The sequence below is a fragment of the Meles meles genome, chromosome 4 (assembly GCF_922984935.1).
Source record: "Meles meles chromosome 4, mMelMel3.1 paternal haplotype, whole genome shotgun sequence".
NCBI classification, from domain to species: domain Eukaryota; kingdom Metazoa; phylum Chordata; class Mammalia; order Carnivora; family Mustelidae; genus Meles; species Meles meles.
The window spans coordinates 53,320,653-53,336,111 of NC_060069.1; the positions used below are offsets into that span (position 1 = coordinate 53,320,653).

The following is a 15,459-nucleotide window of genomic DNA, read 5'->3' on the forward strand; positions in this document are numbered from 1 at the left end:
TCCAGGCTTTGGACTGGCACTTGGGTTTCAGCCCCCTTCCCAGTGTAAGCATCTTTCTGTAAACACACCTCGGAGAGGGGTCATCAAATCTCTACTTTGAAGATTATAGATCTCTACTTTGAAGATCGAATGAGTGTTTAAATTCTTTTTTTCCTTTGGGCTTTACCACTTCACCATTTACTAAGAAAGCAGTTTCCCTATCTTCTAATGCTCTTCAATGAAAGAGAGGCTCTCCTCATTCCAAGAATGTACTTATACCCTCCAACTGCTAAAGCGTCAGGGACTTACATGCTACGTATAATAAATGCTATGTAGTCATGTTTATTGGATCTACACTTAGACTGAAACTCCTCATTGTCTAGTAACAAGATTTTTCTATTCTGTCGAATCAAGAGTCCCTTTAATCTCCAAAGTGGAGCTTTTTGGAGAGCATTCCAAAGTGCCAATCAAGCCAAGTACCGTACCTTGCCTTTGAACTCAGTGGGCTGAAAGTGTGTCTGCAGTCTCCTGTTTTGGATTATCATAAGGCAAGAGGTGGTAGGAACATCACGGGTGAATTAAAACCCCAAACTGTTAGTCTTGTGAAACTTACTGGAGTTATCAATGCATTCCTATTAATTAGCTTCTAATTCATCAGGTTCTCCCTTTCCTCTCCTGCATCACCTCAGCCCTAAACTTGGCCAGGGAAAGGAAGGTAGGCTGCTGATCATCAGGGTTTCTGCAGACATGTGCAGTGTTGAGGCAAAGATAATAAACAGGATGCTCTCTGACTTGAGCTGATGGCCTGGTTCATGATTTGTACTTTTAATTTTGCTCTCCACCAAGCTAGTGATAACTATACTAAAGAAAAATGAAACCACCAGCAATAAGCCAATGAGTTAGAAAAGAAGGGATTTGAGGACTGGATAATAATTTGTCCTTTAATAATCAAGACTTGATAGCATAATGTTAGCATTCATAATAACCATCGTTTCTGCAAAGTAGAAAATTCAGTGGAAAGGTAAACGTGAGCTTGAGCTACTTCTTCAGGAAAGGATGAGTTCATTTGTTGGTGTTCCATGCTGGTCAAGCAGCTGATAAGCCTAACATGTTGTACCTAACCTGTAAACACACAGCAACTGAAAATAGTTTTCTCTCTGAAGATGTAGCCTTGGGATGATACTGTCTTTCTTAGCATACGGTCAGTGCAATGCCAATGCCAATGGCTTCAGTTCTTACTCTGCCATAACTAATCAGCCCTTGACATTAGACATATATTAGGACTCGTGGCCAAAGGTCCCAGCAGCTCAAATGGGAGGAATCAGATGGGGAAGGAGGTGGGGGAGACCCTTTTGAGGCAGCTCCTAAGAAAACTCCTAGGAGGAAACTACAAAGGTCTCTGTGAGGGGTCACAGATCAAAATGGCAGCAGAGGCGAGGTAGTTAATTTAAGTGAGGGAGGTGAGAGGACGTGGGGCTCTAGGGAGTGCCGGGGACTCTGGCAAACTGGAGAGCATGTGCTCTGTGTCATGGGAACAGCCAGAACTCAGCTCCAGCCAATTGCTGCCAGGTTGGAAAGCAACTCAGTATTAACAAATCCAATATCTCAAGAGAAGCTTGGCTCCAGGTGTGTATATAAAATCCTCCAATTTAAGAAACCGTAGTGCAAGTCAAATAAACACATTTCCAGGCCTCATAAGATCCAAGGGCCTCCAAGTTGTCACATTATTGCTCAAGAAATATCACCTTAGGCATGTGATGGGGGCCAATTATTGATTTTTCTCGCTTGACCTTGATCACAAATTACTGGTGCTGCACATGTAAATTGGTCTCCTCCCAGAGGAGGGAATGAATGAGCTCCAGGAAGCTTAAGAGATCAGTGTTTTTGCATTGAAGAAGGGTTTCTAGATGCCCTAAAGGAAATGATCCAGGAAGAAAACGAACTCAGTAGGTCAAGGCAACATAAAGCAAGGTCAGAGGCTGACTAATAAATGGACATAATATGGAAATAAAGAGAAAATACCCCATCCCTGTTTGGGGAGAAAAAAACAAACAAAAGTCTGAGACTGTATCCAAGGTGAACAGTCCTGTGTCTTCTGGAGAACGGAAAGCGGGCCAGCCAGCAGACTCATATAGGTAGCTTCTTGGGCTGTCTGCTTCAAGCATGCATCAAAGCAGCATTGGTAAGAATACGTTCTGTGGGATGCTAAAAGGAAACTCACAGGAGGGCAATCATCAAATTCATTTGGGAAATTCCAAGTATATTTCTTTTCTGTGGAATATTATAGAGCCTTTAGTGTAGATTCTAACCTCTTGACACCATGCAAAAGCAAGATAGTTTCCCAAATTTACCTGACCATAGAATTCCCCTACCCCAGAGCATCTTATGAAACCAATATTTTGCTGAATTGACTTTGATGAAAACGTCTGCACTAGAGACAAAAGGAGGTACACGTACTCCTATAACCCCCTGCTGCCTGTGGGTGTGGGGGCAAGTAACACATCCAGAAGAATCCTGGTCATTATCCTTAGTGACTCTAGTGTCTTGCGTAGGAAATGAAGGGACGTGGGGCAGAGGTGATGTTCAAGTCTCTTCATCAGCCATGAGTCATGGTTTTAGAAGAAACAGGCACGTATGGGGAACACAGAGCTGCTCTGTAACGGATCTGAGAACGACTGTTCTTTAGGACCATGGATCTCAGTGCTGATTCCTGGCAAGGAATCAGGAGCTTGTCCCATAAACCAAGAGGAATATTTTTGGCCAGAGACTTGAAGACCAAACGGGAGAGCTTTAAAATGAGATTTAAAGGGGATAAAGTAGAATGTTCACATGAAACTCTACAATCACAGCCCATGGTGGGGCAGCAGGTGTGAGCTAGAAATAAGAAGCCTCGCAGACGAGGTGCCAAGCAGTTCTCCCGAGGAACTGACAGGCAGGAGCCGCGGGGTCACATCCACAGTGGGGACATGTCTGCCAAGAGCACAGTGAGGGGGCAAAGGGAATGTGTTGGGCTTCTCAGGGGAGTGAGCATGACCTCCGAGAGACCGCAGGGATTTGGTGGGCTTGAACACACAACCAGAATGCCAGGCTCACAAGGGGGACAAGTTCACATGATCACAGTCACTGCAGTGGGTGTTAGGAGTGCATACACAAGTATCAGAAGTCACAAACATCAGAGTGGAAGCAAAGCCGAGAGCATATGGATGAGATTTTCTAAAGGGCAAAATAGAAAGGATTCTGCTGGCAGCGTATACGGCAGCCTTCTCCGGCAGAGTGAGGCTCTGGCGAGTGCTTTCCTAGTTAAGATTTTTAAGACTGGCACGGGAAGAAGATGCAATAGGGACGGAAAGGGGGTTTTATCCAGGCATGTGCCCCATCTAATGAATCGTTGGCTTGCCTTGCTAACGGTTTCATGACTTAAAAGGTACAAGAAGGAGGGGAGAACTAGTTCGTCTGTATTGCACTCTGACCAGGAGGTGTCCGGCTGGCTGTTTGGTGGTGTGGAAGGCACGGGAAACTTGGGAAGAAGTAACCATATCATCGTCTAGTTTTGTGAGAGCAGAAGGAAGAAAGAGGATGCGTACCTACGTTGTGCCCTTACCCACCTTCTTACCTCTGCTCCTTCTTACTTCCTTCCGGCACCTCCTGTCCCATTCTAAGAACTCCAGCCCAGACTTCGGAGTAGCCACCAGGGATTTGAGGACACGCCATGTCCCTTTCCCAGGAAAGCAAAAATTCTCCAATCCTAAGTCAGCCAGAAAGGTGCTCCGCTTGTATTTCCAATTGGAATTCAGAATCCATGGGGCCACAAAGCCAATTTTATACGTGGCAATGAGCTCTACTGTGCTCTTATTCCAGGGTGTATCAGATGGCCCATTTTGAACGTTCCCCCAAACGCTGCAAAGTAGATAATATCATCCCAATGCAAGATAAAGACACTACGGCACAGAGACTAAATGACTTGCCCAAGGCTACATGGCAAGTAAGTGACTGACCTGCGGCTTGAACCCAGGCCTTTCTGGCTTCCAGCCAGAGCTGCCTCAGCTCCACGTAGCTGTCTCCAAAACTAGATACATAATCGGTTAATTGGCTTTTGTAGGTTAGCCTGGGAACCAACCTCAAAATCACATCGTTTCTATGGGGAAATATGCTCAGAGTGACAGCAGCTGGCTTAACCACGGAGCTGTTGTAACCTGACCTACCATAAGTCTGGCACAGCCCCCTGTTCAGAAAAGCTGCTTGTGGGAGAGAGAGAAGAGAGCAGGCTCCTCTGTTGCCTCCGACACTGTGATACCGTTCCAGTCCAGCTTTGCAGTTTGAAGGACGTTTCAGATGCATCGATAGAAAAACCACTGAGCGTAGACGTGAGGACCACGAGAGGGGGACTCGTGGGTTTGCAAAACAGCTAGTGCAGTGGCAGCACACAATAAACACGGGGAAAGTCAGGACTGAGAGGACTCTCAACAGATGGAGGGGGAGCTGGACGGAAGGGTGTGCAGACGGAAGGCGAAGCTCTGCTCTCTCTCTCAGGGGCCCACTGGCGATCACAGTAGGGAGCGGGTGTAGACCTGCTTCTAGGGTTGCCTCTACTAGCCTGGATGGTTTCTAGTTTCTAGCCTTGTTTGGTCGGGACCCAGGAAGCAGCCTTCTTGGACATGAGCTCCATTCCAGCAAAGTGGCTTGCCTTTTCTAGGCATTTGGGACTTATGTTCTAATCAGCCATCTCCTCCTGCCTGGGCCTTAACTGTCCCCACCTGCCTTTGAAGACCAGCCTCCCGGGCTGATGGACGTGTGAATGCTGGTAAAGCATAGTTCAGAATCAAAAAGGTACATAGCGGTGCCCTCCTGGCTCAGTTGGTAGAGAATGCAACTCGACCTCAGGGATACGAGTTCAAGTCCCACATTGGGCATCCTACTTTAAAAAAAAAAAAAGATACACAACAACTAAGCAGTCATTACAGAACATTAGAAACACCCATTGCCACCTGCCTTTGCCCCCTTTCCTCCAGGCACAGGATTTCTTTTGGTCCCAGTATTTGACTTTGCTCTCTGAGACCTGGGAGAGCAAACTTACTCAGAGCCCTCTAGCATCGGCCAAATTGGCCGAGGGGGATTTTCGTTCCACAAATAAATCTTCAAAGGAAGAAAAGATTGCTGAAAACAGCCAAACTCTGTGAGATTTTTCCATTTATTTTTTTTTTTTAATTTTTGGATGGGGGAAGGGAATGATTTTCTCTTGGCAAGGACAGATACTGACTGGAAGAACATTCCAGACACTCAGGCCCTCAGGAGAGGAAAACCCTAGCTGCCTCACCAGCTGTCACTCCCGAGGGTCACCCCCAAAGTGCCAGGACCATGGGGTCGCATGGTCATCACTGCAGCAGATCTCAAGTCGGGCTGTGGAAATTCTAGAGACCCTGTCACCTCAGAGAGGCCATGGCTGTGAAGTGTGCTTCGCGGCGGAGTATCAGAGAAGCCTCGCTGTGCTGGCCTGTGTGTGTCTACACACACACACACACACACACACACACACACACACACACACACACGTCATCAATGCTACCGTGGGGGAGGATCAGATTTCAGACTTTGGCAGCCTTCATGCTGGAGTCCTGCCCTTAGGAGGAGATTTCGTCAGGTGCCAGACAGAAATGGGGAGAGCTTACCAAAGAAGACTATGTCCGTAGTCCACAGAAACAAACGGTCTTGCGTGAAAGAGAAGCGTCATTGTTCAGAGGGGATAGACTGTCTGGACCCCAGACTCCATCAGAATGGTGGAGAGGCTGCCCAGTGGGTTTGGCCTTTTGTTGCTTCGAGAGAAGAGTGGAGACCAGAGGCCAGTAAAGAGGCCCAGACCACAGACTCTGTGGAGAAGAGCGCCACAGGGCCCTGAGCAACCAGAGTCGGCCAACATAGAGCCGCACTCTCTCAGCCATGCCTGTGGCTGGGGAGATGTGAACAAAGCCACTGCACCACGGAGAATGGCTGCAGCTTTGTAGGCACTAGGTCCCCTGAAGTGGCTGACTCTTCCACTTCTCTCGGATGCATCCCAGGCACAGCAACAGGAGCCAGGGCAGGTGGAAAGGTAAGGGACGCGGACTAGAAGTCGGAGCTGGGCCTTGAATTCCAGCCAGTATGTCACCAAGGACTGGTCTGAGCTTCCTAATCTGTACCATGAGAAGACTGCTCTGGCTTAGAAGAGAACCACCTTCCAGGGCTGGTATGGTCTAGCAGTTCTGCATGCACCCTATTTTTCTGCATTCCACATCCCTCACCACCATGGGTGCCATATTGAATAAGATTTCTGTCAGCCATAAAGCTGTTCCAAGTAATAATTTGTTTTCCCATTTTTTGTTATTCAACACCACGCATTTACTATGCAATCAGTGGCTCTGGTTACCATGAGTTGACCAATGTAATTGGTTTAATTCCATTCCATGGCAAAAAATTTTAACCCACAAGTTAGCCTATGCAGTCTTTATTATGAGCAAATGCACAAATACTGTTTCACATTAAGAAATGTTGACAGCAACTCATGGACTCCTTTCATACTTTGGAAGATTCCTTGGAACCTGTGATCTCCTGGCTGGGAATCCCCGGACCCCAAAGGCCCCTTAAGTGCAAACGATCTGTCATCTGTGATTTTACAGGTAATTTTTCACACGTGAAAATGAGCTAAGAAGTTATTAAGGTGATTATAACATAGGTTATTAAGAGGATTCCGTATTTATATTGCAAAATACATGCTAGGCATGTCCTTCCTCCTTTCTTGGCCTTCTTGTTTCTTTTAGCTCCTTCTTGAGCCCTTCCCTCTTTTTTTGTTCCCCACAATTCTACCCACCCCCTCCTGGTCTCTGGTCTCCAGTTGTCTAATCTAGTCACCACCCTAGATTTTTCTGAGTGCCGTGAACACCAAGCTGTCCCCAGTATGGAAAACAGCCAGCAAATACCTTGCCTCCTTGAAGCCGAAATACACTGAGCCAAGACAAATCTGTTGGCAGGAACCGTGGGCACAAGAGTCACACTCGGAGAACAAAAACCAGCTATTTATAAAGCCTGCTTCCTGATTGCTGGGGGGTCACTTTCCCTTAGAGCGCAGGGGCCAGTGCCCCCTCTTGGAAAACATTGTTTCACACACAGCTCCGTGCCTCAGGGTCATGGAGCGCCCATTCCAGTGAGCAGTGAGAACAGGGGCCAGCATGCAGGGTGGATTAGATGCGGTGACAAGGTTTCTGATGGGCCAGGACAGCTGGGTGTGCGGGTGACACAGATGGCCTCTACAGCACCTGTGAGGGGACAGTCACAGGCCCCTTACAGGACTTAATATCCTGGCCTTAGAACCAAGCCCACCTGCCTCGGCTCTTTTTTTTGTTTTTTTTAAACCTTTGATCTAAACTTCAGTTAACGCAATTACTAAACTTCTAAAGGTCCTTGGTATTCAAATAGTGTAAAATGTTAACAGATAAAGTATTCTCACTATTACTACTGACCTTCATCATTCAATTACAATTCAGCTCAGGTTGCGTTTGTTCTTTCTGCGTGATCACATCTGTTTAATTTTGCTAGATTATTCTTCACCGTAGTAACCTGACACTGGTCTGCCATCTTCAGTAGGAGTAGCAGTAGCCCCAGCAGTAACTCAACAAATCCCTGAGAGCAGGAACTGAAATTCTTTGCTTTGTGTTCCGATTGAGCTGAACCTTGTGAAAATTTATAATTAATGTAGTGAAATAGTGTGTTGGGTAGCTATAGGTTTCCCCCAATGTGTAGATTTGGGTCTTTTAAAAAAAATTTATTCAGGGGCACCTGGATGGCTCAGTCAGTTGAGTGTCCAACTCTTGGTTTTGGCTCAGGTCATGATCTCAGGGTCGTGAGATCCATCCCCATGCCTGGGAGAGATTCTCTCTCTCTCCTTCTGCCCTCCCTCCCCCTCTCTAAAAAAGAATAACCCAAAAATGAGTTTGTTGCCTCGCTCTAATAATCAGATTAAACATACAGACGTATTTCTGGCTTCTCTGTAAAAGATGACAGTTCTGACAGTACTGGGGCCCATACCCCAACATGGTGACAGCATGTGGGCCCTCCCACCCTGTCCTGGATTGTGTTATCTCTAGTTGTTTAGAGAGCTGGGAGAAACCTTAGAAATCCGCCATTTCAAACCCTTCATTGTGACGAGGAAACTGAGGCCAGGACACCCCAAGTAAGTCATGGTGTCACATGCCGACGTGTATGAGAACTAGGCCTACGAGGCTGAGCTCCTGCCAGCTGGCCCAGCACGCCCTCCACCACATCAGTCCGCCCCCTCCACACAACACAGAACCCATCTTGCCGGGAGCATTTGCTTGACAAGGCCGAGAAAGAAGGCCTGACTGACTGAGTCATGACCTACTCAGGGAACCTGATTATCAAAGTCCAAACCACAAAGAGGGATACCATCACTTCAAGGGCTCCTATTTCTAGAAATAGCTGTAGGGTCCTCTTTGTAGCCTTCTAAACTCAAAGAAATGTTTTCATGTTTTCATGACTTCAAAAGTCTGTTGCCCTTAAAACTTCCTAGAATATCAGAAAAGGGCCATCAGAAGCTCCATTGCCTTTGTGGGTAAAAATGCCCAGCAGCTAGCTTGGTTTTACTTGGGGACATCCTTGAAAGTGGCCTATTCATAGGCTGTCGGGATGATGACTGAATCCAGCCTTAAACTGCTGACAAATACAAAAGAACATTTTTAATTAGTCTCATTTGGCCCTCATCTGTCAAATGAGAGATTCAACTCACTCGTGTGCAATCGCTGTTATTTTCTTATAAAGCCGGGGGAAATTAAGAAAACCCAGAAATAGAATCAACCCATGGTGTCACTCCTGCTATGTGCCTCTCCTCCATGTGACTGAAAGTCCCTTGAGGAGCCCCAACGAGGGTCTTCCGCCTCAAGGATGGGCTCAGCTGGATGATAGTTTCGAGGTTGACCGTGCACCTAGGAGTTTTGTGGACATGGAAACCTGCCCTGGGACAACTGGCTAAAGATTAGTCATCTCCAGCTAAAAGGTGATTATGAGAAGGGAAGATATGGTGAGCCAAAAAAAACTCAGGAAGAGAGATGCAGAAAAAGCATTCTAGAAGTCACTAAAACATTGTTAGCTTTATTTTCTTCAAATACACTGGCTGTCTAGGATAGACCCCTGCACCCCACTCCTGCCCCTCCCCCAGCAGCCATAGGGGAATGAGCCTTCCAGGGATGGCATCCCCTAGTAACTAGAGAGAACCGTTAGTGAGTCCTTCCCATGCAGTAAACACTGCTTGGTGCTGTGTATTTGCCACAGGATCTTCACAATTTTGTGGGATAGAAAATCATATTCCTGGGTGTCTGGGTGGCTCAGGGGCTCGAAAGTCTGACTCTTGATTTTGGCTCAGGTCATGATCTCAGGGCTGTAGTGCTTTGCACTCAGCAGAGTCTGCTTGTCCCACTGCCCCCCCCCAATAAAATAAAATCTTAAAAAAAAAAGAAAAGAATATCCCCATTTTGTAGAAGAAACGAAGTTTCAAAGAACTCCTATCACTCACCTAGCCAGCAAGTGGCAGAACACTAGACTCTCAGATTCCAAATGCCATGTTCTTGCACAACTGAAGGTGACACAGACAGAAACCAGCACCGTAGGCAGGGCAGGAACCCTCCAGCAGGGGCTAACTGTCAAGTGTCTGGGGAGGCATCTTCAAAAGAGAAGAAGGAACACTGGCATTCAGGCTCTGGTTGGCAGGGTGGGGTAGGGCTGCCTGTCCCTCTGCCCCCTTGTAGATTATCACATGCCTGTAGGCTTTTACCAAAGGCTTTGGAAAGGTGCTGGTGCTGGTGCTGGCCAACGGAAGGGTGAAAAGGGAAAGTGAGGCAGAGGAGAATGTACTTCCATCTGTGAATTTTTTATTGGTAGCAACCGGACCTATTCATAGACTTCTTCTGAGAGTAAAAAGAGATAATATATGTAAAATGTTTAGCAGAGTACAAAATTAAGAGGCCAGAGTCTAGTTCCAGATCAACAAAAAACTCGCCAGCACTCCATGCTATACAGATCTGCTCTGTCAGTGTAGACAGACCCTAAGTATCCCTGTTGCCGCTCCCCTGGTGTCTCGGTGTGCAGTGATGGGAAGCTGGGCATTTGGGATGCAATGATGGGAGGCTGAGCTTACAGAAGCTGAGAAAATGGGCAACTAGGAACCTGCAGGGAGCCCTGCCTCAGATATGCCTACCAGTGAAATCCTTGGCAACAACACTCCAACATGTATAAAGAAAGGTTCTGTCTTCTCTCCTCTTACATCACTTGGCTTGAAGCCAGCCTCCACCTCGGGGCCCACCAAAATGGCTGACCTCTCAGTCAGGCAGGGTGCTGGAAGCCATCTTAACCTGATCAACCTTTATCCCAGTAGGGGTCCCTTCCTTTCTCTAGCTTGACCCTCCATGGCCCCAGCCTTCGTACTCAAACTTTCAACCATTTTGGTGGTTAGGACAGAGACAATCAAAATAACCCCTCTTTATATTATCTCAAATAAATGCTAGTGGCTATCTTTTCTGATTAAACACATAAGTGACCTTCTTCATTATCAAGACAGTGCTTTGATTACTGACAGGCCATCAGCAACATTCAATCAACAAAATGTATATAGGGGATGAGTGCCTTCCATAGGTCAGGACCTGTTCTAGTTGATTTGTCATGCCTCTTAAACTGGTTTGCCTTCCAGCTTTCCCTGTTGCACTCAAGTGTTGGGGATGGTCCCCAGGGCCTGCCCCTGTGCCATTTCTGGGTGAGCTGAGAGAAGGCAAAGAGCAGGGTGTCTTGGGAGCATCTTTACCAGGGTCCGTTCTGGTCTCCCTGACTCTGTCAGACTATGTAGATTTAAAACCAGGAGGTTCCTATGACAAATCCAATCCCAACCCCTCTCGAAGCCCCCTGGCTCCTGGGAGCTGGGAGGGCCCGACACTGTGCATCAGGCAATATCTCCTAGGATGTGATGTCACCACTGACCACACAGATCCCCAAATGCATCCATTTAGCAACCTGGGGAAGGAGAACCACAGAGGTCTAGGAAGCAAGATAGTGACACACAGCAGCACACCACAAAAGCATACTAGGTTCAGTGGCAGGGCAGCAAAGCACAGACAGGGCTGGGCACCACTCTTCACTAACTGGCTTTGCAACCTTAGACAACTTATTTATCCTCCCCAAGTCTTAGTTCCCTTATTTGTAGCAATAGTGTCTACTTAATGGGGTTCTTCTGAGACTTGAAAGAGAGAGCCTATGTAAAATGTTCAGCAGCCATGGCCATAGGCCAGGGAAATAGAACATATCCACTTCTAACTAAAACGTGCCTGAGTTAGAAAAAGAAGTAAAAGCTCTTAAATTTTGGACACATTCTCTTCTATGGGTCAGAGGTCGAATGTTAGTGTCTGGCGAAAGCTATTCAAAGTATGGAAGATCTGTGAGGCCAGAGACTCTCATTCATGACTGTCTCCAAGGCTTACACAGTGCCTGGCCCATAGGATGACTCAACAGATGTTCTATGGATGGATGCATGGACGATAGGCCAAAACACTAGAGAGCTGTCCTTCAGTTACAAAGACCACCACCGGGGCACCTGGGTGGCTCGGTGGTTAAGCCTCTACCTTCGGCTCAGGTCATGATCTCAGGGTCCTGGGATCGAGTCCCACATCAGGCTCTCTGCTCCGCAGGGAGCCTGCTTCCTCCTCTCTCTCTCTCTCTCTCTCTGCTTGCATCTCTGCCTACTTGTGACCTCTGTCTGTCAAATAAATAAATAAAATATTAAAAAAAAAAAGACCACCACCACTGGAGCACTGATTTCCTGTGTCCCTCTCTCAGTGAATGGCACCTGCCATCTCTCACGCTAAGATGAAAACTTGGGTGTTTCTGTGATGACTCTTTCTCATTCGCTCCTCACAACCAATCAGCTTTGTCAATTCCACCTTCTAATTTCTCTCTTGGAAAGCATTCTCTTCTCCATTACTCTACTTTCACTACCTTTGTTCAGGCCCTTCCCAATTTGTTCTACAGCACCTCCACACCACTCTAGGGCTCCAGTCTGTACCCACCCCCTCCAAGCCACTTTCCACACTTGGAACAGAGTGATTTTTTTTAATTTTTTAATTTTTTTATAAACATATAATGTATTATTAGCCCCAGGGGTACAGGTCTGTGAATCGCCAGGTTTACACTTCACAGCACTCACCATAGCACATACCATCCCCAATGTCTATAACCCCACCACCCTCTCCCCTGCCCCCCTCAGTTTGTTTTGTGACATTAAGAGTCTCTTATGGTTTGTCTCCCTCCCAGTCCCATCTTGTTTCATTTATTCTTTTCCTACCCCCCAAACCCCCATGTGGCATCTCTACTTCCTCATATCAGGGAGATCATATGATAATTATCTTTCTCCAATTGACTTATTTCGCTAAGCATGATACCCTCTAGTTCCATCCACATCATCACAAATGGCAAGATTTTATTTCTTTTGATGGCTGCATAGTATTCCACTGTATATATACACCACATCTTCTTTATCCATTCATCTGTTGATGGACATCTAGGTTCTTTCCATAGTTTGGCTGTTGTGGACATTGCTGCTATAAACATTCAGGTCCACGTGCCCCTTCGGATCACTACATTTGTATCTTTAGGGTAAATACCCAGTAGTGCGATTGCTGGGTCATAGGGTAGTTCTATTTTCAACTTTTTGAGGAACCTCCATGCTGTTTTCCCGAGTGGTTGCACCAGCTTGCATTCCCAGCAACAGTGTAGGAGGGTTCCCCTTTCTCCGCATCCTCACCAGCATCTGTCATTTCCTGACTTGTTAATTTTATCCATTCTGACTGGTATGAGGTGGTATCTCATTGTGGTTTTGATTTGTATTTCCCTGATGCCAAGTGATGTGGAGCACTTTTTCATGTGTCTGTTGGCTGTCTGGATGTCTATTTTGCAGAAATGTCTGGAACAGAGTGATTTTTAAAAAGCACAAATCTGATGAGATTATTACTGCCCCCTCACGCATCCCCCCAAGCAGCCTCACATAAGGATGGTCCATGACACACTATAGATTTAAAGATACAGCCCAAACACCTAAGCGTGACATCCCCATCCTTTACAGATGTGCTCCTGCCTGTCTTTCCAGTCTTAACCTGGTCAATCAGCAGCCCACTCACCTTGAGTTTAGGTCACCTGCAGCAAGTTTATGCTCTTTCTTGCCCTGTGCCATTGCCAGGCTTCTTCCTCTGCCTGGAATGCTCCCCTTTCTTTGTTCCCTTCCACGTTCTTCAGAACTCAACCTTGGCATTGCTCCTCCCGCCCCAGGTTGTTTTCCCTGATTGCCTCTGGCCTCCCTAAGAACTGGATGCCCTTCTCCTAGGTACTTCCAAGGCTTAAAGCTTTGTTCGTAACTCTGTGATCTTCTTCCTTGTCTGTCCTTCCCAGGTGCCTGGCTCATGTAGTACCATGTTTTGGTCTTCAGTATACCTAGTAGACCCCCATCTAGTTCCAACGCTAGTTCCAACTGATAAATGCTGTCTCACACCAAACATGCACTTTCACAGAAGCATATTCCTAATCAACATCATGTCTTTGGACAATTGTGTGACCAGTCAAGATAATTAACCAAGGATTAGGGTGTGGTCCATGATCTGGAAAAACCTATTAGAATAAACATGTGGAGAACATATGTTTCTGACCACAAGTCAAGACATATGATCCAACAAATAAGATCACATTTTTTCCTGCCCTAGAAAAATGCGCACGTATGTCTACAGCCACCCAGCCCGATCTGTCATTTTTGCCCTACTATGTTATCCAAATATGTCAACCCAAACATTGAAATAATAGCCAATACATACGTAGCTAATGTTCTTGGTGAGCGCACTGTGCAGCCAGCGTTATGGGAAATGCTTGGCAATTGCCTCATTTAATCTTCTCACTTCCCCTTTGAAGCATATTTTTTTTATCAACTCCATTTTACAGGTGAGAAAACTAAGGCTTAAAGCTTGTCAGAGATTACAGAGCAGCAGCGGGCATCTTACCAGCCATAGACGAGGAATCTGATCTGTTCAGTCTTTCTGTTACACTGACCTGACCATGACCTCTTAACCTTATTAGATTATCAGAAGAGCCACTTCTGGGGCAAAAATAGCTGGTGGCTTCTGGAAATTTTTATTAAAACTCTAAATCTCCTGGCAATAACTTTCAAAAGTCATGATTCAGACCAGAAGTGATATTTGAAAATGGAATCACAACGCAGGTCTCTTGGCTACAGAGATGCTCTCGCTGCCGGAGAGGAATGCTCAACCTCGACATTTATGACAGTCTGTGTTATTCCTGTCCTTGGGTCTTTTGCCATCATGGTCTATGGAGGGCGTTGACCCTCATTTTATCCTCCTTGAGGAATCCTGTCAGGTTTAATCAGTCCATTCTCTTCCTTGGCCATTACTTCATTGGTAGCTAGAGGAATGCTTCTTCAATTCATGACCACTGACCACCTGCATAATGATCCCTGGGGCGCTCTTGTCTCTTCCTGGGCCCCATCCCATGGTTATCACAGGGACTCTCTATAGCTCGAAGCCCAGGAAGCGGCATGTTAATCACATTCTCCAGCCAATTCTTAGGAATACTAATGTTTCAGAACCACCCATCTGTCTCTGCAGCCTCACAGCACCAGGTGTGATCCCTGGACCGACATCAGCAGCTTGTTAGGAAACACAGAATCCTCCAGCCACAGCCCTGAACGACTAAATCAGAACCTACATCTTAATGAAGTCCCCAGGTGATCTGAATTCACACTGCTGTGCCTACAGAGAGCCAGTGATCTAGAACAGTGTTTCCCAAGATTTTTCACTTCATGGCAGGCATAGAAAACAAAAGCACTTGTTTGGCACACCGATGAGAATGCCCACTGTGACAGCAGGGGTCAGTCGGCCCCAGACGCCAGCCTGGCCACCCGAAGACAGAGGGATCCATAGTCCAGGCAGGCCTGATTGTAGCACACTAGTTGAGAAGCCCTGGTCTGGTTACAAGTATACCCAGTTCGGCTCACTTTCTTCATTAGGCAGAACTCCCTAAATCCTGCCTATCCTTATTTCCCTCAAAATTTATTATTTCTTTTCATACATACATAGAATCAGAAAAGCTACTTCCCAGTCAACTAGGTCTTAGAAATCATATGCAATGAACACAGTCTTGTCATCTTTATGTTCTCTTTGAGAAATGCAGCGATAAATGATGTCTTCTTTTCTGAAGACTGTCTCCTGTGGCCCAAGGAATACTAGGAAAAAATAAGAGCCTTCTTCCCTCCAAAGAATGCTCCGTTCCATTTAGGCCACAAATCTGAGGTTGGAGGGTCAGGAGTGCACAAGAGGGCTTCCTCTCCTGAAGGCTGTGTCAAGAAAGATGTGATTTTGTTTACTCCTTCCTTAGCAAAATCTGCCAGCTTATCAACTG

The 15,459-nt window shown here is 46.4% G+C and overlaps 1 protein-coding gene across 3 annotated transcripts in view; it reads left to right on the forward strand.

Annotated features, from left to right (window-relative positions):
* The window catches only part of DGKG (diacylglycerol kinase gamma), a 211,890-nt gene that overhangs the window by 127,051 nt on the left and 69,380 nt on the right, over nt 1-15,459 (forward strand). The gene's annotated exons all lie outside the window — the stretch shown is intronic.